Source organism: Polypterus senegalus, chromosome 7 (assembly GCF_016835505.1).
Source record: "Polypterus senegalus isolate Bchr_013 chromosome 7, ASM1683550v1, whole genome shotgun sequence".
NCBI lineage: Eukaryota > Metazoa > Chordata > Cladistia > Polypteriformes > Polypteridae > Polypterus > Polypterus senegalus.
In genome coordinates, this window is record NC_053160.1 from 19,791,259 (window position 1) to 19,816,010 (window position 24,752).

Sequence of the window (24,752 nt, forward strand, 5' to 3'; positions counted from 1 at the left end):
ACGATATATGCATACTGTATGCAAAGTAGAAAAGCTCCGAAATCTTACAGCAGCAATAGATAAAATCCGCTCGGATTTGTCCCCTGCTCGCATTTCCTACGCCTGTCCTGACTGTGAGTCGGCGGTGAGGTGGCTTTGCGGCTGCGCCCTGCTCGCCGGACTCGGTGCCGCCGCTGGGTGTGCGCAACTCCCTCTTAAGCAGAGAGGGCTGGAGATGCTAAAGGGAGTCTGATCCGGAGATTAGTACGAGTGAAGAGCTGCAGGGGAGCCCGGAGAAGGCGTCGGCGAGTCGAGCTCACATAGTAAGTACGTTTATTTGTTTTTAATTTTTTATTTACGGATTTCGATAGTCTAAACTTCACAGACGCTGAGATGAATGTTAAGTGTGTAGGATGAGCCGTGCATTTCCAGAAGAAATCGGCAGTGTGGCATCACTGCGTTCCGCTCTCAAAAAGGTCGCGCGTTGCCTGTGGATTAAGATCAGCTTTTATCCACTTACTATTGCAGGATTTAGGAGGAAAATAAAAGTTGGGCCGTTTCTAAACGTGCATGTCTAGAGACAAAGGGACTGCGTGAAGGACCTGGGCGACTTCTGCCACCGGTTAAGTCGCCGCGCTACAGAAAGAGCGTTTAGCGCAGCTGCCATCTATCGGGTATCCAATTTCGAGTTAAAAAAAATCTCAGGTATATAGTGGTGGAATTATCCAGATGCAGTTCTGAGCTTATTTTCATATTAATTATTCACAGCGGTCTTCTCTACATGATTACTACTGAGATGTTTTTAATCAGAAGTTCATCCGTGGATCCGCTCTATTTATAAAGTTCAGGGTCCATCTTCTGTTACTGTAACTGATGCTAATAACGTTCAGCCTGGTTCTAGGTGACCCTGCTATGCTACTTGCAGGTCATTAATCATGTTACAGTTGATCCTGTTAAGGATGCAGCTCCTTCGCATCTGAAGGACCCAGTTTGGATATTTCTACTCACATCCAAGCATAGTTTTAGTACTCAGTCCAGCTGTATTCAGCTTCTCTAACGATATGATTACTGTTAGCCCCACTCCCGATGTTGCCTCAGTAAAGTGCTTGGAAGTTCCATTGCTTTGTCAGGCTACAGGGCAACCTCTTTCTCAATCTAACTACAGTTGGCACAAGGTCTGGTGTTTTTTCAGGCTGTAGGTGGTCCAGGGGCTGATCCTATTGTTCAGTCAAGTTACACATTTCAATATGGTGTGGTCCATCTGTTGATACAAAATCTGTTTCTAGGTGGTTGTTTTACAGAGGCTTCCATTGCTACTCAGTCAGGCTGTAAGTGTTCAAATTACCGATGTCCCTACTTGGTCTAGCAGTAACCGGTCCTAATTCTAAGGGTATCACTTAACTGGTCATACTTCTAATACCAGTATACTGTCCATCTAATTTTACTGCAGGTACAGTTATTCAGTCCGTCCATAGCCAGTCGTGCTAGTAGTGATGCTGCTTACTTGAGCTCTAAGTAATTCCTCTACTGATACTGGTAATCACTTAGGTTATCAGACTGGTAGTGATACTGGTGTTCAGTTGGGCTTTAGGTGGTTCTGGGAGTGGTGTTTACTCCGGGCATGGGTGGTGTCACTTTTGATGTTAGGCCTTAGTCCTATCCAGGTGGTCTTGCTGCCAGACTGGTGCAGCTACACTCTTAAAAATAAAGGAACCACAGTCGTTCTTCAGAGGGATGCCATAGGGAAACCATTTTTGCCTGCCGAAAGACCCATCCACACAAAGGTTCAGAAAAGAGCCTCTTATTTATTTAGATCTGTAACAGGCTCCATAAAGTAAATAACCAACTGGAGTGGAACGGATTTGTAAAATAAGTCTTGGTTTTAAAGGGACTCTTGCAGTACTAGGGTGTTGTACCGTGTTAGCCATTATGAATGTAGAGAAAAGCCAAGCAAAATGCCACCTTTTATTGGCTAATTAAAAAGATTACAATATGCAAGCTTTTGAGGCAACTCATGCCCCTTCTTCAGATGAGATGTAATCTACAAGGGACTCTTGCGTAAAATAACACAGCAGGCTAAGTCCAGGTTTTCTTAATCTGTTAGTGTTCTGCTTGGTAGCCTACATACATGAAAGATTTCAGGTTTGTTTTCTACATATTAGGAAGTTCTTCAAAGTACAAAAAAAAAAGCAATGCTTCTATTAGGAATCACTCAACCTGGTAAAGAACCCTAAAATGTCATTAAAGAGCCATTATGTTTAAGAGTGTATGCATGCTTGGGCAAATTTGTGGCTGATGACATTTAATGTCAGTAAATGTAAAGTATTACACATTGGAATAGGAGTCTGGGTGGTCTGAGAATCGAAAGTCCACCTTATGAGAAAGATTTAGGAGTCGTGGTGGACTCTGAGATATCGACTATCAGACTGTGTTCAGAAGCCATTAAGAAGGCTAACAGAATGTCAGGTTATATAGCGCCTTGATGTGTGGAGTACAAGTCACAGGAGGTTCTGCTCAAGCTTTATAACACACTGGTGAGGCCTCAGCTGGAGTACTGGGTGCAGTTTTGGTCTCCAGGCTACAAAAAGAACACAGCAGTGCTAGAAAAGACCCAGAGAACAGAGGCGGCCTTAGGAATACGCGGGGCCTTGGGCGAGTGTCATATGTGGGGCCAAGAGCCATAAGTGTAGGCTATATACCGTACCACCATGCTCACGGGCTCGTCCGCCTCTAACGCCTTATTATTGTTAAAAAACATGGTGCCTTATGTAGGTACCATTGGCCGTTTGATTACATTACGTATTATAGTTGTTCTTATATTGGTTTGGAGACATCTGCATGGTATTAGCGTCGCCTTCTTTGCTGACCCAGTGTAAATCCAAAACTGAAGAGCGTAATTATTACGATATTTTGAAACCAAAAATGTCGTGCTAAGAGCTTTCTTAGTTATTGGTATAGATGCCAGGAAAGGCTTCTAAAGTAACAAGTCCTCGTTTATGAGTGGTTTCCGAAGAAATCCCACCACGTACCGTATTTCAGTCTATAACGGATTTGAATGTCTTGCAGAGGCCCCGCATATTTGTATGATGAGCTGACGGTGACAAAAGAATCTCCTATCACTGGGCCCCCCTCAGACGCGAGGCCCGGGGTGATTGCCCTAGTCGACCACCCCAAAGGCCGCCTCTGCAGAGAAGAGCGACTAGGCTGATTCAGGGGCTACAGGAGATGAGTTATTAGGAAAGATTAAAAGAGCTGAGCCTTCTCAGGAGTTGAAGAGGAGACCTGATTGAAGTGTTTAAAATTATGAAGGGAATTAGTCCAGTGGATCGAGACTGTGACTTTAAAATGAGTTCCTCAAGAATTACAGGGACGCGATTGGAAACGTGTTAAGGGTAAATTTCACACAAACATTAGGAAGTTTTTCTTTACACCGAGAACCAGAGACACATGGAATAAGTGACCGAATAGTGTGGTGGACAGTAGGACTTTAGGGACTTTCAAAACTCCACTTGATGTTTTTTTAGAATTAAGTGGATTGGACTGGTGGGCTTTGTTGGGCTGAATGGCCAGTTCTCGCCCAGATTGTTCTTATGTTCTTTCTTATATTCTGTAAGTGCCTTGAGCATGGGAAAGGCGCTATATAAATAAAATGTATTATTATTATTTATGTTCTAAGATGGGTGGTACCACTACTGATGTTGCTACTACTGAGTCTGTCACTGTCAAATGGTGCTTGTAGTCAGTCCAGCTCTAGCTGACCCCAGCACAGGTACAAGTGGTCCTGCTACTGATACTGCTGCTCTGTCCAGTTACAGCTGTCTGTAGCACTGATGTTGCTATTCATCAAAGCCTTAGGTGGTCTCGGTGCTGCTCTTCAGTCCAGCTATATGTAGTTACACATCTGGCACTGGTGCCGAGTCTGTCTGTTGGTGGGCTTGCTGCCGATTGGCCTAACTGTGGTCCTACCACTGAAATCATTGTTTAGTTCAGTTAATTTGGCTACTTGAGCAGCTCAGTGTGACTTAACTGGTCCCTGCACAGATGCTACTAATAAATATATGCTATTACATTTTCATTTCAAAAATGGTATTTTTTTTAAATGAAAACAATCTTTCAACGCGCCGAGACTTTTTAGGAAACAAGACTTTTTAGAAAAGATTTTTTCAAGTCCCGCGAGACGAGACTTTGGCCATCAGATTTTTTTCAAGCCATGTTCTCCTCTCACCCATTTTCAAACACGTCTTCTCTGCTCTCATTCGTGTGAATTAGTGATGGGAAGTTCGGATCATTTTACTGACTCGGATCTTTGAGTCTCGTTCAGCAAAATGAACGAATCATTTTTCGAGTCATTTCGTTCAATTCTCTTTCCGGCTCAGACTGCATAGTTTAAGCTTATGGGGCTGTCATGTGATGAACGAATGACTGAAACCCGAAGACTCGAGAGATGAACTAATCAATTCTGTTTCCGGTTCAGACTGAGTTGGTTAAGCTTATGGGGCTGCCATGTGATGAACGAACAACTCGAAAAACCCGAAGACTCGAAACAGGTGAATCAATTCCAATATAGAAACTATAGGAAGTTGCGCAAATGCGCATGCGCGACTGAACGAATCACTCCCACGAGACGACTCTTTCTTCCCGAGTCACATTAAAGATTCGTTAAAAATGAACGAATCGTTCAAGAACGACCCATCACTAGTGTGAATGCTGTTGTCAGGGACACTCCCCGCTCTCTCAGCTCTTATAAATTTTAATGTTTTCCTCACTTTAAGCTCCCAATTAAAGAAGATGTATTATGTCCAAATCTTATTGAAGAATTTCATCACAAACAGTTATCAACAGAAAAAATGTGTACACGGGCAATCTCAGCACCGAGAAACGATTTAGTCAAACGAATTTCCGCCAAAAATATCAATCGGTGACACGGCAAATTGGTTAAAAGCGTATGAATAGACTATGCTGAAACAGTTGGTGGTGATCGTGCGGAAGATGAAAACAACTTACAATATCCCGTAGAATATCTATAACCGTTAACACCGTCCGGTCTTTCACTGTTCGAATTACTGTAGAAAGAAGGATGTACCCAAGAAAGGTAATGTAGTACATCTTCTGCGAATAACATTAGACACCAAAGGAGATCTTGATATGCCATTTGTATTAAAATGTCAACAGTTTTCCCCGTTAGAATAGCTTTTGCAAAGACAATTAACAAATCACAGAAACAAACATTCGAAAACGTTGTTTTATTTAATAGAGAGAAAGAAATGAAATTCAAACACGGACAGTTATACGTTGCATTGATACAAATGTAAAACTTCAAATGAAAATTAAAATCTGTTTGAATTGTACATCCGCGTCCCCATACGTGAGCTGCAGAACTGCAAAGAGGCTAGTGCGTAGCGCAGGCCTGGTGGTTGGTGAGCGAAGCGAGCAGCGGGCAAAGCCCCCTAGTTATATACAAAAGTATCTCTGCCTCCGCTAAAATGTCAGAAAATGCATATGACATAGATGTTCACCTGTCCTCAATGGAAAAGTCTTTGAGGAGACGTTGATGCCGCTGGCTACAGGATTTATCACACAATTGTAGAGACTAATGAATTATTTGCCTTTTACGCATTGTCACAGGAACGAGACATTGACAGATAAAGAGTTGGGGCAGCCACCCGTATATTGTGGTATCCTGGCTGCAAAAGTCGTTTTCCTTTAACAAAATACAGAGCACTGAAGTGCACACAACCGAGTCCAAAACAAGACTAAAGAAACAAAGGAAAAGGGGCAGGTTTTAAAGGGGGAGACAGGAAGTGAGGTCGTATGGATCTGGCGTGGTCTTCCACCATTGGCTCGTGGCGGAGGTGACATCAGAGGGACTGGAGCTGGTGTGGCCGACTTCCATTGGCTCAGTCCCGGAGTGATGTCAGGAGATCAGGTGAAATCCCCCGGGGATGGTCTACAGGCAAGGGAGAAAAAGAGTCAGTGAACTCTGCCACACCCCGGCATGCCTCCGAACTGCCTTCACTCAAGCCCTTTAGCTGCCTCCCATGCGCACGTGTGTGACAAGGCCCCCCCCATAGCCCAGACCCGGCCGGGTGAGGCATTCTTTCCGAGAGGTGCGTGAACCCGAGAAGAGCATCAGCGTTGGCGTGGAGAGCGCCCGGCGATGAACAGCGAAACTTATGCGGCTGCAGGTCAAGAAACCACCGGGTGACCCGGATTCGACTCCTTGTGGAGGGCCATCCACTGTAGGGGTGCATGGTCCGTGACAATGAATTCCGGCCCAACAGGTAGTACCTCAGCTGAGTAATCGCCCATTTAATGCAGAGCCTCCCTCTCCACCGCAGCATACCTGGTCTCCGGGCCAACAGTTTCGGCTCAGGAACATGATGGGGTGCTCCACACCATCGGCGCTTTGGCTCAGCAGCAGCCCAGGCCTGTGTCGGCGTCCGTCTGGAGGATGAAAGGCAAAGAAAAGTTAGGTGCCATCAAAACAGGTGTGGACGTAAGGGCCTGCTTTAAGTCACTAAATGCAGCGCCTGTTTTTTCAGTCCATACCACAATGTTTGGGGCCCTCTTCTTTGTTAAATCCGTCAAGGGCGCGCTCTCTCCGAAAACCGGGGTACAAACCGGCGGTAGTACCGGCTAACCCGAAAGGCTTGGACTTGCAGCTTGGTTTGCATGGCGGGGCCATTTCAGAATGGCATCAATTTTGGAGCACTGTGGCCTTCGGTACCCGACCCACCAGGTAGCCTAAATATTTGGCTTAACAATCGAAGAAGCATTTCCTGGGATTAATCAGACCCGGCCTCCTGAAGTGTCCGTAATACGCTTGGACATGCTGTAGGTGTTCCTTCCATGTGCCATGTTCAGAAGCCATTAAGAAGGCTAACAGAATGTCAGGTTATATAAGCGCCTTGATGTGTGAATACAAGTCACAGGAGGTTCTGCTCAAGCTTTATAACACACTGGTGAGGCCTCAGCTGGAGTACTGGGTGCAGTTTTGGTCTCCAGGCTACAAAAGAACATAGCAGTGCTAGAAAGACCCAGAGAACAGAGGCGGCCTTAGGAATGCAGCGGGGCCTTTGGCGAGTGTCATATGTGGGGCCAAGAGCCATAAGTGTAGGCTATATACCGTACCACCATGCTCACGGGCTCGTCCGCCTCTAGCGCCTTATTATTGTTAAAAAACATGGTGCCTTATGTAGGTACCATTGGCGTTGATTACATTACATTATTATAGTTGTTCTTATATTGGTTTGGAGACATCTGCATGGTATTAGTGTAGCCTTCTTTGCTGACCCAGTGTAAATGCAAAACTGAAGAAGCGTAATTATTACGATATTTTGAAACCAAAAATGTCGTGCTAAGAGCTTTCTTAGTTATTGGTATAGATGCCAGGAAAGGCTTCTAAAGTAACAAGTCCTCGTTTATGAGTGGTTTCGAAGAAATCCCACCACGTACCGTATTTCAGTCTATAACAGTTTGAATGTCTTGCAGAGGCCCCATATTTGTATGATGAGCTGGCGGTGACAAAAGAATCTCCTATCTCTGGGCCCCCTCAGGCGAGGCCGGGTGATTGCCCTAGTCGACCACCCCAAAGGCCGCCTCTGCAGAGAAGAGCGATTAGGCTGATTCAGGGGCTACAGGAGATGAGTTATTAGGAAAGATTAAAGAGCTGAGCCTTCTCAGGAGTTGAAGAGGAGACCTGATTGAAGTGTTTAAAATTATGAGAGGAATTAGTCCAGTGGATCGAGACTGTGACTTTAAAATGAGTTCCTCAAGAATTACAGGGGCCGATTGGAAAGCGTGTTAAGGGTAAATTTCACACAAACATTAGGAAGTTTTTCTTTACACGAGAACCAGAGACACATGGAATAAGTGACCGAGTAGTGTGGTGGACAGTAGGACTTTAGGGACTTTCAAAACTCCACTTGATGTTTTTTTAGAATTAAGTGGATTGGACTGGTGGGCTTTGTTGGGCTGAATGGCCAGTTCTCATGAATTGTTCTTATGTTCTTTCTTATATACTGTAAGTGCCTTGAGCATGGGAAAGGCTATATAAATAAAATGTATTATTATTTTTTATGTTCTAAGATGGGTGGTACCACTACTGATGTTGCTACTACTGAGTCTGTCACTGTCAAATGGTGCTTGTAGTCAGTCCAGCTCTAGCTGACCCCAGCACAGGTACAAGTGGTCCTGCTACAGATACTGCTGCTCTGTCCAGTTACAGCTGTCTGTAGCACTGATGTTGCTATTCATCAAAGCCTTAGGTGGTCTCGGTGCTGCTCTTCAGTCCAGCTATATGTAGTTACACATCTGGCTGGTGCGAGTCTGTCTGTTGGTGGGCTTGCTGCCGATTGGCCTAACTGTGGTCCTACCACTGAAATCATTGTTTAGTTCAGTTAATCTGGCTACTTGAGCAGCTCAGTGTGACTTAACTGGTCCCTGCACAGATGCTACTAATAAATATATGCTATTACATTTTCATTTCAAAAATGGTATTTTTTAAATGAAAACAATCTTTCTCAACGAGACTTTTTAGGAAACAAGACTTTTTAGAAAAGATTTTTTCAAGTCCTTGAGGCGAGACTTTGGCCATCAGATTTTTTTCAAGCCATGTTCTCCTCTCACCCATTTTCAAACACGTCTTCTCTGCTCTCATTCGTGTGAATTAGTGATGGGAAGTTCGGATCATTTACTGACTCGGATCTTTGAGTCTCGTTCAGCAAAATGAGCGAATCATTTTTCGAGTCATTTCGTTCAATTCTCTTTCCGGCTCAGACTGCATAGTTTAAGCTTATGGGGCTGTCATGTGATGAGCGAATGACTGAAACCGAACTTCGAGAGATGAACTAATCAATTCTGTTTCCGGTTCAGACTGAGTTGGCTAAGCTTATGGGGCTGCCATGTGATGAACGAACAACTTCGAAAAACCGAAGACTTCGAAACAGGTGAATCAATTCCAATATAGAAACTATAGGAAGTTATGCAAATCGCATGCGCGACTGAGCGAATCACTCCCGCGAGGCGACTCTTTCTTCCCGAGTCACATTAAAGATTAGTTAAAATGAGCGAATGGATTCAAGAACGACCCATCACTAGTGTGAATGCTGTTGTCAGGGACACTCCCCGCTCTCTCAGCTCTTATAAATTTTAATGTTTTCCTCACTTTAAGCTCCCAATTAAAGAAGATGTATTATGTCCAAATCTTATTGAAGAATTTCATCACAAACAGTTATCAACAGAAAAAATGTGTACACGGGCAATCTCAGCACCCGAAACGATTTAGTCAAGCAATTTCCGCCAAAAATATCAATGGTGACCGCGGCAAATTGGTTAAAAGCGTATGAATAGACTATGCTGAAACAGTTGGTGGTGATCGTGCGGAAGATGAAAACAACTTACAATATCCCGTAGAATATCTATAACCGTTAACACCGTCCGGTCTTTCACTGTTCGAATTACTGTAGAAAGAAGGATGTACCCAAGAAAGGTAATGTAGTACATCTTCTGCGAATAACATTAGACACCAAAGGAGATCTTGATATGCCATTTGTATTAAAATGTCAACAGTTTTCCCCGTTAGAATAGCTTTTGCAAAGACAATTAACAAATCACAGAAACAAACATTCGAAAACGTTGTTTTATTTAATAGAGAGAAAGAAATGAAATTCAAACACGGACAGTTATACGTTGCATTGATACAAATGTAAAACTTCAAATGAAAATTAAAATCTGTTTGAATTGTACATCCAGCGTCCCCATCGTGAGCTGCAGAACTGCAAAGAGGCTAGTCGTGGCGCGGGCCTGGTGGTTGGTGGCCGAAGCGAGCAGCGGGCAAAGCCCCTAGTTATATACAAAAGTATCTCTGCCTCCGCTAAAATGTCAGAAAATGCATATGACATAGATGTTCACCTGTCCTCAATGGAAAAGTCTTTGAGGAGACGTTGATGCCGCTGGCTACAGGATTTATCACACAATTGTAGAGACTAATGAATTATTTGCCTTTTACGCATTGTCACAAGAACGAGACATTGACAGATAAAGAGTTGGGGCAGCCACCCGTATATTGTGGTATCCTGGCTGCAAAAGTCGTTTTCTTTAAAATACAGAGCACTGAAGTGCACACAACCGAGTCCAAAACAAGACTGAGAAACAAAGGAAAAGGGGCAGGTTTTAAAGGAGGAGACAGGAAGTGAGGTCGTATGGATCTGGCACGTGGTCTTCCACCATTGGCTCGTAGCCGGAGGTGACATCAGAGGGACTGGAGCTGGTGTGGCCGACTTCCATTGGCTCAGTCCCGGAAGTGATGTCAGGAGATCCAGGTGAAATCCCCCGGGGATGGTCTACAGGCAAGGGAGAAAAAGAGTCAGTGCACTCTGCCACACCCGGCATGCCTCGAACTGCCTTCACTCAAGCCCTTTAGCTGCCTCCCATGCGCGCGTGTGTGACAAGGCCCCCTTAGCCCAGACCCGGCGGGTGGGCGACCTAACCGAGAGGTCGTGAACCCGAGAAAGAGCATCAGCGTTGGCGTGGAGCGCCCGGCGATGAACGAGCGAAAACTTATGCGGCTGCAGGTCAAGAAACCACCGGGTGACCCGCGGATTCGACTCCTTGTGGAGGGCCATCCACTGTAGGGGTGCATGGTCCGTGACAAGGGTGAATTCCCGGCCCAACAGGTAGTACCTCAGCTGAGTAATCGCCCATTTAATCGCCAGAGCCTCCCTCTCCACCGCAGCATACCTGGTCTCCCGTCCAACAGTTTCCGGCTCAGGAACATGATGGGGTGCTCCACACCATCGGCGCTTTGGCTCAGCACGGCCCAGGCCTGTGTCCGGCGTCCGTCTGGAGGATGAAAGGCAAAGAAAAGTTAGGTGCCATCAAAACAGGTGTGGGCGTAAGGGCCTGCTTTAAGTCACCAAATGCAGCGCCTGTTTTTCAGTCCATACCACAATGTTGGGGCCCTCTTCTTTGTTAAATCAGTCAAGGCGCTCTCTCCGAAAACCGGGTACAAACCGGCGGTAGTACCCGGCTAACCCGAGAAAGGCTTGGACCTGCCGCTTGGTTCGCGGACGGGGCCATTTCAGAATGGCATCAATTTTGGAGCACTGTGGCCTTACGGTACCCGACCCACCAGGTAGCCTAAATATTTGGCCTCGCTTAATCCAAGAAGCATTTCTGGGATTAATCCGAGCCCGGCCTCACCAAGTGTCCGTAATACCGCTTGGACATGCTGTAGGTGTTCCTTCCATGTGCTGGAATAGATGACCACGTCATCCAGGTAGGCAGCACTGTATGAGTTATGAGGCGAAGCACTTTGTCCACCAGGCGCTGAAAGGTTGCTGGAGCCCGTGTAACCCAAATGGAAGGACACGATACTGCCAGTGTCCGCTAGGGGTACTAAGCGGTTTTACCTTGGTCCGTTAAAGGAACCTGCCAGTCCCCTTTCGTCATGTCAAGTGTGGTCAGGTATTGAGCCTGTCCAAGCCTCTCGAGGAGGTCGTCCACAGCGTGGCATTGGATAAGCATCAAATTGGGAGACTTGATTAAGCCGGCGGAAGTCATTGCAGAACCTCCAACTTCCGTCAGGCTTACCGGCGAGCACAATGGGGCTGGACCAGGGACTATAACTTTCCTCAATCACACCTAGCTCCAGCATGCGCTTGATCTCAAGCTCCACTTCAGCCTTTTTTGCCTCGGGAAGCCGATACGGGCGTTCTCGGACAACAACCCGGGCTCTGTCACGATGTTGTGCTCAATCAGAGAGGTCCTTCCGGGGTTCTCACTGACTACCTCCCGAGTGGTCCGGATAACTGTTTCCAGCTCCTGCCGCTGTCTGGGACTTAAGTCCGTGCGAAGTTAAGGTCGTGTGTGTGGCGAAGAGTGGCGGGGCTGGCGGAGGAGGGATCGGGGTCCTTGTCCTTCCACGGTTTCAGCAGGTTCACATGATAAACCCGCTCCTTTGGCCGGCGATTGGGTTGACTCACCAAATAGTCGACCAGTCCCTTCCTCTCCTTAACTTCGTAGGGGCCCTGCCAGTGGGCAAGCAATTTAGAGTGGGAGGTAGGCACTAGGACCATGACCCGATCTCCGGGCGGAACTCCCGAAGAGGCGTGCGCGGTTGTAGTACCGGGCCTGTGCTGCTTGAGCCTCCTCCATGTGACTTTTAAGGACAGGCGAATTTTCCAAATCTATCGCGTAACTCGCGATATACTCCAGTATGTTTGTGGAGGGAAGAGCCTCTTCTTCCCAGCCTTCTTTCAAAATATCTAATATGCCCGAGGTTGTCGCCCGTATAGTAGTTCAAAGGGGAGAACCCGTGGAGGCTTGTGGGACTTCCGATAGGCAAAAGGACGAGGGGAGGAGCTGATCCCAGTTCCTTCCATCCTCGCTGACCACCTTACGCAGCATTTGCTTGAGAGTTTGATTAAACCTCTCTACTAATCCGTCGGTTTGAGGATGATACACGAGGTCTTTAAATGCTTTATTTTCAGTAATCTGGCAGTCTCCTTGAGCGTTTCCGAGGTGAAGGGGTCCCCTGGTCTGTCAAGACTTCTTTGGGGATCCCCAGCGAATACCCTAGTAATTCCCGTGCGATGGCTTTAGAGGTAGCTGAGCGCAACGGAACAGCTTCGGGTATCGTGTAGCGTAATCCACGAGGACTAAAATGTACTTGTGTCCTCGGGCTGAGGGCTCCAGGGGTCCCACCAGGTCGACCCGATTCTGTGGAAGGAACGTCAATCAGTGGAATAGGAATGAGAGCACGGTCCCTCCTAGGAATTTGTCGCAGTTGACACTCCGGGCAGGAAGCGCCAAAGCGAACCTCCTCATTAATTCCTGGCCAGTAGAAGCGGAGCTTGATCCGCTCCAGAGTTTTTCGGTGCCCAGGTGGCCACCTAGGAGGTGGGCGTGTGCTAGCTCACAGACCTGCCGCGGAAGGTGCAGCGGCACTAGCAGCAGCCTCGTCTCCTGCCCGTCATGCATTGCTACACGGTAAAGGAGGTCATTATCTAGCACAAAGTAGGGGCCCTGTGGCATTCGACTGATTCGTGCGTTGGCCATTGACAAGGACCACTGCATTTTTTACAAACTTCAGGGAGTCATCATTCCATTGCTCCCTTCTAAAAGAAGCGGCGTTTCTTTAAATTGGAACCGCACGGAGAGAGGGTCAGCGTCGACCTCAATGGGCGTGGTTTCCTCCGCTCCGCGGCGTTGGTGGATGGCGTGTTAGCCAGCGGCGGCCGGAGTTGCACGTCAGTCAGGGCGACTGCTTCGCTCTCTCTGCCGGCTGATTACACGGCGTGGAGGCAGCTTGAGGCGGGTTATCTCCGTCCATAACGAGGCCCAAATTAACCCGGAGTGGTATGTGTCTCACCGCTTTTGATTTTAGACCAGTCCGCCCTAGTATCACCGGGTGTGGAGGATCAGGTAGGACGCTACGGTGAGCTTACGAACTGACCCTCCGTAACTGATGACACAGCGGCGGACCTGTACCAGCGGATGTCTCCGTGGACACAGGTTATACCGGTCTTAAATTTAGCCACTGTTGCGGTTGCACAAAGCGGCGGGCAACAATGGAAATGTTGCTGCGGTCGAACAAACCTGTGGTCTTGTGTCCGTTGGCGATCACCACGCCAGTATGTGGGACCGCCAGGATTAGCAGAGCACACCAACCCCTCCTCACCCTCCACCTGCATTCCTCCTTGCCTCCAAGCGGTTTTGCGCGCCAGCGCCTGGGCGCCAATCGGCTCCGGATTGTACAGGGTGGGGCTAGGTCTTGGAGCATACCCGGCTGAGTTTGACATGAGGACGGTTCTGCTCCCCAGAGTGTGAGGCCGCCCTCTGCGTCTCCATAAGCTCTATGAGCTCAGCCATGTTCTTGAACCGCTCGCCCAAACCGGCTGGGTGAAGCCACGGGAAGCGCTTCCAGGAGCAGATAGCAAGCTACCTGCTCTATTATTTGGTAGGGCGTGTTTTCAAATGGCGTAGCCAATGCCCTACCATTGCCCATAAGGACCAGGCTTGTTTGTTGGTTGGCCGTTCAGGGTCCAACCTCCATTTTTATTTTATTCACCTGCCAGTCTGGGGCACCCCTAGGTGGTAAATGGGGCTTTGGTTTCGCAGGGAGGCAGGCACTCTCCCCCAAGAGAGCATACTGAGTCCCTTTTGCCTCCCCCTCCAGGGCAGCCCAATTCTGTGAGCCCCACCCGCACACTCCCTGGCCACTCCAGATGGCTAGTTATGAGTGCGGGAGCGGAGCCCGCACCGGTCACGCCGAACCACGGGCACCCTCCCCGCCTGAATACTCGGCCCCGGTACGCTCCCACCTGGGTATATTGCAGGTCCTGTCCCCTTCTCCTCCGGGACTTCTCCATCCTGCCGACTACGCCACTGTCACAAGAACGAGACATTGACAGATAAAGAGTTGGGGCAGCCACCCGTATATTGTGGTATCCTGGCTGCAAAAGTCGTTTTCTTTAAAATACAGAGCACTGAAGTGCACACAACCGAGTCCAAAACAAGACTAAAAACAAAGGAAAAGGGGCAGGTTTTAAAGGGGGAGACAGGAAGTGAGGTCGTATGGATCTGGCACGTGGTCTTCCACCATTGGCTCGTAGCGGAGGTGACATCAGAGGGACTGGAGCTGGTGTGGCCGACTTCCATTGGCTCAGTCCCGGAAGTGATGTCAGGAGATCCAGGTGAAATCCCCCGGGGATGGTCTACAGGCAAGGGAGAAAAAGAGTCAGTGCACTCTGCCACACCCCGGCATGCCTCCGAACTGCCTTCACTCAAGCCCTTTAGCTGCCTCCCATGCGCACGTGTGTGACAGCATACAGTATATGCAGCATTCAAATGTACAAAACACAATCTAGATGTTGTAATGGATGGCACACATGGGCTGACATTCCAGCCAGGGTTGAGCAGGGACTCTTACCTGGCAGGAAGGATGTGGTCTGGTGAATATTTTCTCCTTCAATAGATAGATAGATAGATAGATACTTTATTAATCCCAAGGGGAAATTCACATAATCCAGCAGCAGGCTCTATTGTAGGCATGGAGCTGGACAGTTTGACATCTGTGGCAGAGCGACGGGCTCTGAGCAGGCTCCTGTCTATCATGGAGAATCCACTGCATCCACTGAACAGGATCATCTCCAGACAGAGTAGCAGCTTCAGCAGCAGACTGCTGTCACCGTCCTGCTCCACTGACAGACTGAGGAGATCATTCAATATGCCAGATAGCAGCATCCCTGGGCTTCAGCACCCATTTGGATACCCATAGGGCATACTGGGAATTAGAGTTCCGGAGTAGAGCCCAGCTGTGTTCCATGGGTGCTGCTAAGTGGTACTGCAGGGATTTACAATCCCAACTTGGTGGGGCTACCATCTGACCCAGTAGTGCTTCCATTGGACCATGTCCTAGCACCGGAAGTACTCCTGGGTCTGCGATAAAAGGAGCCACTCTGCTTCAGCTCAGTGACACTCAACTGGAGATGCAAGGAGGAAGAGAATCTGTTTGTTTTTTGTAGATTTTGGCTTGTATTTATTTTGAAAAGCATTGGAGGAAAATAAAAAAAAAACTGTTTGAACCCAGAAATGTATTGGAGGAGTTGTGTCTGATGTTTCAGGCTCAGTGGTGCCCCTTGTGGTTACAGATGGATACAGGCAAGCAACACAACAAGCACCCATGGAAAGTAGCTCCTCTCTGTCTGCCATGTTGGAATATAATTTTCGTCTTTGAAGGGTGACCAATCAGAGAATGAGATGTCGTAATCAGCAGGATCCAATCAGGGAAGGGCTACATAATTAGCTAATCAGAGCCCAATCAGAGTCTGTGTTTTCAAAAATCGTAGTTTTCACTCATCCACAGTGCACCTTTTAATCCAGAGTTTTCAGAAGTATTGATTTTTGGGGGATTAAAAACAATGAGGTATTGTGGATGAAAGGCACAAATGGAGACTAATGTCTATGTTTTTAAATGAAAGCATAGTAGAGTGGACATAGCCTCAGTCTTAAAGAAGGTGGTCTCACTGCTAATGGTGCCTCTCAGACCACGTACAGCTGCCTATAGAAATTCAGCCTTGCTTTTGGAGATGTTAATACTAGTCTTTAATGCAGCTATGTGTGGTGTGCCTCCTGATGTTACGTCTCACTCTCTCTGTAGGTGGTCATGCCGCTGTATTGGCGCTGTTATTCATTCCAGCTGTGGGTAGCTACAAAAAATACATAGCAGTGCTAGAATAAAGTCCAGAGAAGGGACAAGACATGAGTTATGAGGAAAGCCTGAGGGAGTTGAATCTTTTCAGTTTAAGCCAGGGGTGGGCAATGTCGGTCCTGGAGGGTCGTAGTGCTGCAGGTTTTTGTTCCAATCCAGTTTCTTAATGAGAGGTCAATCATTGCTGATGAGGCACTTATTGCTCAAGTGACATTTTGATGCTTCATTTTAGTGGTCCTGCTTGTTAAGGTCTGCGGTGGGCTGGCACCCTGCTCGGGGTTTGTTTCCTGCCTTGCGCCCTGTGCTGGCTGGGATTGGCTCCAGCAGACCCCCGTGACCCTGTAGTTAGGATCTAGCGGGTTGGATAATGGATGGATGGATGCTTGTTAAGGTTCCCCATTCTTACTGCATTTGCTGTTTTAATGGCTGCTTATTAGCAATAAGATACAAATGATAAAGGAGCCAGCAGTTCTCTGTCTAGCTTGTTTTCATTTACATCTCTGTGAATTCATCATGCACTGTTTGGTTTATTAAGATAGTTAAGAGAAAAGTGTGACAGACTGAAAATGACCCGTTTGAGGCTTCATACCATTTATATGATAACCTTGGAAAGGGAAAGAAAATCTGCAATATAAGAACCTTACATTGCAGACTAGAAAGCCTTAAAATAAAATAAGGTCTGAGACTGGCAAGGATTGGTTTCTAATTAAACAATTGGGTTGGAATAAAAACCTGCAGCCACTACGGCCCTCCAAGTCGGACATTGCCCACCCCTGGTTTAAGGAAACGGAGACGAAAAGGTGACATGACTGAAGTTTTTAAAATTATGAAAGGAATTAATACATCTTGGCTGTTACTTTAAAATGAGTCCTTCAACAAGAACACAGTTGGAAATTTGTTAAGGGAAGACACTTTCAAAAACGTTAAAAAGGTTTTCTTCAAACAGGGAAAATGATTTACGGGGTATATGTTGATGTAGCATTTTCATCGACTAAGCAATTAAAAAGGAAAATAAAATGTTAGGTTACATCTAAGGTGCCCAACAGGGGCAGTACCACCCACCGGTGGACGCTGAAGAAATCTAAGGGGGCATTTCTGGTCCAGGACATATTAAGGGAGCATTGGGGACAAGAACACGCTGAAAAGTTTGATTAATACTAATAATCATCGAACGCATGTTTCAACCAATTATTCAAAATGTCCATTAAGAAAGACCCATCCGTATTAAATATCAGGTATTGGTGCATTATATTTACAAGTTTGCATTCTCAGATCATGCAAGTCCTTACAAGATTAACGCACGTGCAGAGGACCGAATCTATGCGTGTTTTGACAGGTTCATTGAATGTTACTATAAATATGTGAGAAGTTTTTTATCAATACCAGATTGTTTCAGAATTCCTTCAGAGCAAGTGTAAACCTAATATTACAGTGCGGTACCTACAGGTCACATTCAAAGGAAAACATACGTGGACCTACTTATTAAAAACTAGGGGGCTTTGCTCACCAGTCCCCCCCGCCTGCTCTACGCACCAGCCACTTGCGTCTCTGCCGCTCGCGTATGTGGATTTCACTTTCACCAAACAACAAATCTTTTAATTCTCGCAGATACGCCTCTTCATTGGGAAGAAACAGTACTTTTCCCTGATGGCAACACGAATTAGACGATCTGCAAGTCTTCCATCATCATATTTAGCTGAAAGAGGATTTAGCATGATCAACAATCTATTAACAAAGAAAAGAAACAGATTGTCAATAGTGGGATGCAGCAATTTAAGATTGCTGATGACAAAAATGGCACCAAACATTGAAAAATTAGTGTCATCACACCAAGCTCAACCCTCTCACTAATAATATTATATTCATTTTTTTAATAATAATTTTTTTTAATCATACTTTGAACAATACACCAATATTATTAGTATTTTCTAATAAAACAATTTTAAAAATCTGTCCTTGTTTTTCAATGTACAGTGGAACCTCGGGTCACGACCGTAATTTGTTCCAAAACTTTGGTCGTGACCCGAAGTAATTTCCCCCATAGGATTGTATGTAAATGCAATTAATCCATTCCAGACCATACGAGCTGTATGTAAATATATTTTCTTTAAAGATTTTTAAGCACAAAAATAGTTAATTATACCATAGAATGCACAGTGTAATAGTAAACTAAATGTAAAAACATTGAATAACACTGAGACAAACATTCAGGCTCCCTGCTCAGCTGCACGCTCGCTTGCTCGCTCTCTCTCTCTCTCTCTCGCTCTCTCCCTGTCGCTTGCTCGCTCTCTCTCTCTCTCTCTCACTCTCTCTCTCGCTTGCTCGCTCTCTCTCTCGCTTGCTCGCTCTCTCTCTCGCTTGCTCGCTCTCTCTCTCGCTTGCTCGCTCTCTCTCTCTCTCTCGTGCTCTCTCTCTCTCTCTCTCTTGTGCTCTCTCTCTCTTTCTCTCTCTCCTGCACCGGCTTTATCCTCCTGTTTCTTGCCTTCTCCTGCAACCTTCCATTCTTTCCTGTTCTCTTCTTTTTCCCTTTAGCCGACTCGCGCTTCTATTTATGAAGAGGACGTGGTAGTCGTGGCAATCAGCAGCTCCTGGGAACAATTATGGATGTGGACCGCTTCTCACCTCTGCACTTACAGTAGGTGAGAAAAGCCCACATCATGAACTCCTCAGGAACTGCTTCGGCCACACACCACCACTAAGTCGCGAAGGAGGTGATTATTTATTAAAACTGGCCTTTATGATGGGAGCTGTGGACCCGCTATACCACAGGAGGAAGCGGGATTGAGAGGAGGTTACAGTTTTGAGGGAGAGTCCCTCTGCGTGATAGGCCGAGAACAATGTACAGTACAGGGAGAGACTGAACATGTGCGGAAATCATCGGCACATATGAACCAGAAGGGAAACGAAATAGAGCACAACGAGTTCACATTGAATGCACAGGGAGAGACTGAACATGTGCGGAAATCATCAGCACGTACGAACTGGAAGGGAAACTGGCTTGTTCGTCATCTGAGTGTGTGGTCGTGAACAGACCTGGAGTGTTGTGTGTAGTTCTTGTGGCCCGTGGTTCAGGAAAGACATAGCAGCACTTGAAGCTGTGCAGAGGAGAGCAACCAGCATCCCAGGATTTACGGACATGTCCTACTGTGAATTAAACGTGTTTAGTCTCGAACAGAGCAGATTGCTTGGGGACCTAATCCAGGCATTTACAATCCTCAAAGGCACTGATAAAGCAGATCCAGTCAAATTCTTTCAGCTAAATGGTGGATCACGCACACAAGGGCACCAGTGGAAGTTAAGGGAACGTGCATTTGAGACTGAAGCCTGGAAGCACTTCTTTACACAAAGAGTTGTGGGACTCTGAAACAAACTACTGAGACATGGAGTTGAAGTGGAAACTTTGACAACCTTTAAGAAGAATCTGAATGAGATATCGGGGCAGCTTAGCTGTTAGCTAAACAAACGGCCTTAATGGGCTGAATGGTCTCCTCTCGTTGGTCAAATTTCTTATGTTTTGATTTATGCAACCACAGACATGTGGAATAAATTGCCAAGTAGTGTGGCAGAAAGCAGGACTTTATGGACATTCACATTTTGATTTGATATTATTTTGAAGAAATTAGGTGTACTAGATTGGCAGTGCCATTGATAGGTCATTTTGCACCCTAGATGAAGCGTATTAGTGTGCCAACTGAGTGTTCAGTTGCTTACCTGGGCAGGTGGGGTGGGTCCGTTGCGTCTGGGTAGGTGGAGCGTCTGGGGTGGCTGGGTCCCAGCCCCCTTATGATCTGTGCTATTGGCCTAATGCCTAATTGGCCTTAATGATGGTGATACTGAGTCAAATGAAGAGACAGTATTTTGAAGAAGATGGACTAGAAAATGAGAGGTAGTCAGAAATAAAAATAATACGCACATAGATCAAAGAAGCAAGAAAAAAAAAATCCAGAAATCAAAGTCAAATAATGTTGCCAGAAAATGAATTGTATGAGAGAATGATTAAGAAAGAATCACTGTAAGACTTTTCAGGAAGTTATCTCTAACCTTGACTAATAAATGGCCATCAGAGCCGATCTTTAACACGCTATGTAACTGATGTCAGACACTGTGACCTCCATAACCCTGGCCCCAGTAACTAGGAACTGCGTCGTGGTGAGGGGGCTCATGAATCGTGATTTAGATTTGTAATTCATTTAGAACACTTTGCAGAGTTCTGTCTTCACTTTGAAATTAAAGAGTCTTTTCCTGTTGATCAATGTAAAAAAAAAACAAATTAAATCCACTGTGATTGAATGTTGTATGACAATAAAATGTGAAAACTTCTAAAGGGGGCGGTGAATACTTTTTACAATCACTGTACATTACCCCATCACTCAGTTTGAATTTGGCTGTACGCCGAGTCCATTTGTCTGCTTGGATTCTTTACTTTAAAGTTGTGATTTGTTGGACTGCTGTCATCAATCTGTTGTGTGTGTCTTTTCTTCATTTACCAATCTATTATATAGGTCTTCTGCGTGTGTTTTTTGCTATACATGGTTATGTTGCATAGTCTTGCGTTAAATTATGTTGTACATTATGTTTCTTTGCCATTTGTACAGTATATTAGTTTATCATTGTGTGGTGCCCTGTATTGCCTTTTACCATACGGTTGCGTTGTGTGTTGCTTAATTTTGTCTGTTGTGTGTGGCTTTTACCAATATATCGTGTTTCGCTTTTCCTTTCTTTAGCAAAACCTTGTATAATTGGGTGTCATCTTCTTCTTCCTCTTTTCCCACTTCTGTGTGGGGTCACTGTGGTTGATCCACCTTCTCCAAACAGCTCGGTCCTGCACATTCTCCCCAGTCCTTTAGGTCTTCTTTTTCTTTGTCCATCCATTACTGCTTTGGCCTCCCTTGCTTTCTTTTCCCCTGAACTTCCATTCCCATCACTCTTTTGTCCACATATATTCACTGTCTGTCCTAATCATCAGAGCCGGTCTTTAACACATTATGTAACTCAGGGTTCTCAAACTCCGGTCCTGGAGGGCCGCAGTGGCTGCAGGTTTTCATTCTAACCCTTTTCTTAATTGGTGACCTGTTTTTGCTGCTAATTAACTTCTTTTGAATTCATTGTAATCGACTTGCTCTTAAAGACTCAGACCCCTTTAATTTATTTCTTTTTACTTAATTAGCTGCCAAACAATAATGAGATGCAAAATTAACCAAAACAACTGGTGTCCATCAATACAATATCTGAAAATAAAGAAAGGTGAAGGTCTCAGGAATGTTGATCTGCTCAGGTCCACAGAACATTTGAACAAAGCTCTAAGAAAAGAGAAAATCAACAATTTCAGAAATGTCTGTTATTGCACCACAAGAGCAGCAACAAGCCATGGAATTAAAGAACGGGTTTAATTAACGACGAGACTCGGCACCTTATTAAGCAACTGGTTGGAGTTTGTGGTCCTGACTTAGTTGGCTCACTCACTTCACATTTCATTTCTGCTTGGGTGCCATTTAAGAAAAGAAATGAAGCAATTCAGAGGAACAATTCTTAAAAAACAAGTCAATTAAAATGAATGGAAAAGGAGTTAATTAGCAGCAAACACAGGTCACCAATTAAGAAAATGGTTAGAATGAAAACCTCCAGCCACTGTGGCCCTCCAGGACCGGAGTTTGAGAACTCTGATGTCACTGATGTCAGACACTATGACTTATGAAACCCTGGCCTCGGTAACCAGGAACTGTGTCTTGGTGAGGGGGCTTATGAATCAGGGCAGCACTCCTAACAAAACAAATTCAATTTTGTGTTTTAGATTTGTAATTAACTTAGAACACTTTGCAGAGTTCTTTCTTTTTCTGTTGATCACTGTAAAAAAAAAAGCCAAATTAAATCCACTGTGATTCAATGTTATATGACAATAAAATGTGAAAACTTCTAAAGGGGGGTGAATAACTTTTACAGGCACTGTACATTATCCTGTCAGTCACTCTGAATTTGGCACTTAGCCTATCTTGCAGGTCTTTGAGGTGTGGGTGCAGGGGCGGATCTACCGGGGTGGCACGGGGTGGCAATTGCCACCCTGAGAAAAAGCCTTGCCACCCCATTTGCCACCCCAGCACTAGTATCTCAGTGTTCTAAAAATAAAAGTTTCCTCGACCGATTTACAGCAGCAACGCTCTATTATGATGACATAAAAATAGCATATACCCGTAAATAATAGAACAAAATCGTCTTTCTATTAAAGCGTAGTCTGAACAAACGACTCTTATGAACTGCTTCGTTTTAGTGAATCAAAGACATTTAGTGCAACCAGCGGGATCATCACAGACAAATTCCAGCATTTTTAACAAACCGAAGCAGTTAATTTTGATATCTTCGCGCATATCAATGACTAACAGTTTAACTGTAAACTATTTTCAAAAGTATGTTGTTCAGTAGCTTGCATCTTCAAGTCCGAACCTTTGATAAGTGGCGTCACGTGACAACAACGCTGTGTCCAGTCCATCGATATGCTGGAGCTGAGAAACAAAACCAGATACTGAACTACTTTCATACTTAACAAATGAATGTTTAATTAAACATGTCTTAGTGTTGCCTGAGGTAGATGCTTGCTAGTTATATGACAACTAAACAGCAAGTATGTCTAATCAGTTCTATTTAACGTTAACCTGTATTACCTTGTTAGCTAGTGCAGCAATCAAAATATTCCATAGGAGCACATGAATTTACTGAGTTATTGTATAGCTTAATGTTTTCATATATATTCATTAGGGAGGTGAAATTGTTCAGTGTAGTGTATGTTTAGAAAGCTATAAAGTCTAAACTTCATACTTGTTGCATCTCCCAGGATACTATGAAAAGAAAGGCTGACATCCAGAGTTTTTTTAAACCAAAAAGAAAAGGAAAATCAGAATCAGATACTGTGGGAGTGGAAGGTGAAGATAAGATAGAAAAGGGTACAAAAGAGGTTGTGGAAGACAGAGGAGGTGATGGAGTGTTGGACGAAAGAAATATAGAAATGGATAACAAAGAGCTAGAAAGAAGTGAAGAAGCAGAAGATATCCAGCATGAAGTGAGTGAAGAGGTGGAAGAAAGAGGGTTAAGAGAGGAAGAGAGCTCAGACATTGAAAGAGAGGAGAGAGAGCTTAAAATGCCAGCACCCTGTTTGTCAGGTGTCCATGGTATGTTGTTCATTGTGCTTTTCAAATATTTCTTTACATAAATAAAAAATAAGCACAACCTATTTGATTTATTTAACCTATAATCATTTAAAGAACCATAGCTCAATGTATGTTTAACCTTGCTTATCGTGGTTACAGTCAGTGTTCTTTATTAGATGTTGTTGAGATATATGCCTAAAAAAAAAAAACCTTTAGACAAAGGTTGCTGCAGTAGTAGCTGTACATGAATGATTAGGTGTTAAATGTTTCATACTGTAACATTTAAATATAAGTGATTTTTATTTTACTTTACTTCTAGGTATATCACAATTTAGGTCAGAAGGCCCGACCCAGCCAAAACTTTGTTTTTGACTTAATGATCCATTGAGCTTTTGTATCAATGTGCAGTCTGCATTGTTTGTCATGCTTAGTAAATTAAACTTGGTATAGACTTTGCGTAAAACGCATAGGTTTGCGTAAAACACAATAAAGAGAAGTTAAATATACCGTACCATCTCATTTAATTTATCTGACTTTCCAATCCAGATATCAGATTCAAGTCAATCACAAATCAGACTTTATTTCATTTTTATAGAACAATGTAAAAATGTGCACCCTAGTGTATACACCGAATAAAGAATAGCATTCCTTGAATCCACAAAAACCATGCAAGGATGCTTGCTTCAGTGTTGCCACCCCTCATAATTTTAATGCCACCCCCTTGCCACCCCATGAATAATTTTCTAGATCCGCCCCTGTGTGGGTGTCAACGGTGGGTGTGTACCCAGAGACGTTCAGTTGGACATTGGGAGAACTCGCCTACTTCCTAGCAAAGATCTCCCGGCTTCAAATCAAACCTTTGGCAGCTGAAACAGCGTCACTCAATTTCAGTTCGTAGCTTCAAATAATTTGGCATCAAATTCAGGTGGATGAAAACATGAAGCCAAGACAAACGTCTTAATCTCTTTAAATATGTTTCTCTGGTAGCTCTTTTTCTCCTTCTTCATAGTAATGCTTTTTTGTATGGCCATTTGTACTTATCTACACTGAATGGTAAATTCCAAGTATTGGTCCCACATTTCCGTTTAGAGTCTAAATCTCCATTGTCTCGTCAGTTATCGTATCTGCTCTTCCTCCTATTTTCATCTCACCTACAGATTTCAGCCTTCTCTGTAATAAAACCGTTCTCACCTTTACTGAGTGGCAGGCAGAACCGCAGTCTCATTCAGCCACAGCATTTATCCCTCGGTGGTTTGTGTCACGAACTGTGACCGTGTGACTGCTGTTTATCGACCGGCGGTAAGGAAGGCATGCCTTTTAAGGCTTCAGTGAAGGTGAAGTGAAATCAGCATGAACTGGACGGAAACAGGGCCACTGGCTGTCATTGTGGGAGGAAGACAAGGACACGTGGAGTCTAGGAA

The 24,752-nt window shown here is 45.0% G+C and overlaps 1 protein-coding gene across 1 annotated transcript in view; it reads left to right on the plus strand.

Annotated features, from left to right (window-relative positions):
* Nucleotides 1-233: 233 nt before the first annotated feature.
* LOC120532237 (FERM and PDZ domain-containing protein 1) overlaps nucleotides 234-24,752 on the plus strand; it is a 176,965-nt gene continuing 152,446 nt past the window's right edge. Inside the window, exon 1 of the mRNA XM_039758088.1 lies at nucleotides 234-302. The gene's annotated coding sequence lies outside the window, so the exon portion shown is untranslated. The remainder of the gene's footprint in view (nucleotides 303-24,752) is intronic.